Source organism: Tenrec ecaudatus, chromosome 5 (genome assembly GCF_050624435.1).
Source record: "Tenrec ecaudatus isolate mTenEca1 chromosome 5, mTenEca1.hap1, whole genome shotgun sequence".
In the NCBI taxonomy this organism is placed as follows: domain Eukaryota; kingdom Metazoa; phylum Chordata; class Mammalia; order Afrosoricida; family Tenrecidae; genus Tenrec; species Tenrec ecaudatus.
In genome coordinates, this window is record NC_134534.1 from 89,742,782 (window position 1) to 89,745,685 (window position 2,904).

General features: G+C 41.5%; 1 pseudogene; it reads left to right on the top strand.

Moving 5' to 3' along the window:
• The first annotated feature begins 1,272 nt into the window (after positions 1 to 1,272).
• LOC142448839 (eukaryotic translation initiation factor 1 pseudogene) lies at positions 1,273 to 1,714 on the top strand (annotated as a pseudogene).
• Positions 1,715 to 2,904: the final 1,190 nt, after the last annotated feature.

Genomic DNA, 2,904 nt, shown 5'->3' on the forward strand with positions numbered 1-2,904 from the left:
AATGTCCAGTGGCCTATGGCTCCACTCTGCACTCCCCACAGCCTCATTCACAATGATACGATTTTTTTGTTCTGATGATGCCTGATACCTGATCTCTTCGATACCTTATGATCACACAGGCTGGTGTGCTTCTTCCACGTGGGCTTTGTTGCTTCTGAGCTAAATGCCCACTTGTTTACCTTCAAGTCTTTAAGACCCAAGGCGCTATATCTTTTGATAACTGGGCATCATCAGCTTTCTTCACCACATTTGCTTGTTCAACCACTTTGTCTTCAGCGATTGTGTCAAGAAGGTGAGCATCAAAAGATGCCAATTTAATAGAACAAAGTATTCTTTCAGCAGTTCAACTTTATAACAATTATAAATATACCTGTTAAAACTTTCTGGACAATGCCACCATTTGGATTTTTAAAAAACAAGTAAATTTCTCATTGACAGTAACTAAATGGAGTTGGTAGCATTTTTGTCATATAGTATACTCCATCCATTCAATATACTTTTTAACTTAAGTTGTTCTACATGCAAATACATGTTCTTCTGTGGTGTTGCTGTAAGTTTGCTGTTAAAATACATTAAACTATGAAAAATTAATAATAATAATAATAAAATCGTTATAGTCTCAGAAACCCATAGGGGCCGGTCTACCTTGGCCCTTAGGGTCACTGTGAATGAGAATTGACTCACAAGCAGGGAATTTGGTATATAGATAAACAAGATTCGCCAATTTTGGGTCAGTTTTCCATACTGCAGTGGCATCTGTGTTCCTGGAAACTATATCACTGGTATTCCTAATGCCAGCGAGGTCACCGGAGTGAACAGGCTTCAGTGGAGCTTCCAGAATAAGAACTGATTTGGAAGAAGGAATCAGTTGCCTTTTGGAAAAGGTAGCCATTGATAACCTTATGCGTACCATGGTAACGTCAGATACTGAAAGCCTAAAGAATGGAAGTAGAGCGTTGTCAGAGACAGTGTGGGACACTGGGCCTCTTGGTTCAGAAGGCACTCAAAATGTGACTAAGGAGGAGCTGCTTTCTCAAAGTAGAGTCAACCATGGTGATGTGAATTGAATTAAGCCTGTGGGACTGCAGCCACTGGGATCTCCATTTGCTGATGGGGCACAACTCAAGGTAATAAGAAGCGTCTGTATAAATCTACTAGTAATCAGAACTTGGAATGTACCCAGTATGAATCTAGGGGAAAACGGAAGTCATCAAAAATGAAATGGAATGGCCCCAGTCACTGAGCCGCCGCCGAGGACTCAGCAGCCTCCCCCCGAGCCCCCTCGCTTCCCGACGCTCCGTCCCCCCTGCCCGCCTTCTCCAGCCGCCGCCTTCCGCAGGCCGTTTCCACCGAGGAAAAGGAATCGTATCGTATGTCCGCTATCCAGAACCTCCACTCTTTCGATCCCTTTGCTGATGCAAGTCAGGGTGATGACCTGCTGCCTGCGGGGACAGAGGATTATATCCATATAAGAATTCAACAGCGCAACGGCAGGAAGACCCTGACCACTGTCCAAGGGATCGCTGATGACTACGACAAAAAGAAGCTAGTGAAGGCCTTGAAGAAGAAATTTGCCTGCAATGGTCCTGTGATTGAGCTTCCAGAATATGGAGAAGTGATTCAGCTCCAGGGTGACCAGCGCAAGAACATATGCCAGTTCCTTGTAGAGATTGGACTGGCTAAGGACGACCAGCTGAAGGGTCATGGGTTTTAAGTGCTTGTGGCTCATGGAAGCTTAAGTGAGGATTTCCTTGCGATGAGTAGAAAAATTCCCTCTGTCCCTTGTCACAAGTTTAAAACCTCACAGCTTGTATGATGTAACTATTTGGGGTCCACTTTTAACTTGGACTAGTGTAACTCCTTCATGCAATAAACTGAAAAGAGCCAAAAAAAATGAAATGGAATGAATAAAGACTGATGTTCTAGGTTAGTGAGCTGAAATAGACTGGGAGTGACCATTTTGAATCTGAAAATCATATGGTTTACTATGCTGGGGATGACATAATCAAGAGGAGTGGCATCGCATTCACTGTCAAAAAGGACACTTCAAGATTGAAGTACAATGCTGTCTGTGGTAGCTGTCTGTGGAAGGCTTATCTTTTTCAGCCTTCAAGGAAATCTGAAGATTTTTGGTGCTCAGAATGCAAAAGTTGGAAACAAAGAAGAATGAACAATAGTTGGAAAATATGATCTTGATGATAGATATGAAACTGGAGATCACACAATAAAATTTTGTCAGACCAATAACTTGTTCATAGCAAATACCTTATTTCAGACATCGACTATACACCTGGACTTCTCCAGATAGAATACATAGAAGTCAAATGGACTCCATCTGTGGGAAGGGATGATGAAGAAGCTCAATATCAGCAGCTAAAGCCAGGCCAGGGGCTGACCATGGAACAAACCATTAATTATTCCTATGTAAGTACAAGTTGAAGCTGAAGATAATTTAGTCCACAAGAGCCAAAATATGACAGTGAGTCCGTGTCACCTAAATTTCAAGAACAGATTTGCTGTATTGAACACTAATGAAAGAACTCTTGGAGGCCATCAGGAATATCATTAATGAAGAAAGAAAAAAGTCATTAAGTAGACAGGAAAGAAAGAAAAGATCGGTGTGGATGTCAGAAGAGATGGAAACGTCCTCTTCTTTACAGTGTAGCTAAGGAACATGACAGAGTGATGAAGTAAGTCAGGGACCTGAAGAAATTTTGAAGGGAAGCTCAAGAAGACAAAGTAAAATATTATAATGAAATATATGATGAAATGTGCAAAGGCCTAGAATTAGAAAACCAAAAAGGAAGAGTATACTTAGCATATCTGAAATCTGGAAAAACTCAAGACGAGATTCAAACCTCAAATTGCAATCTTGAAAGTCTCTATGGACAAAATATTGGGTGA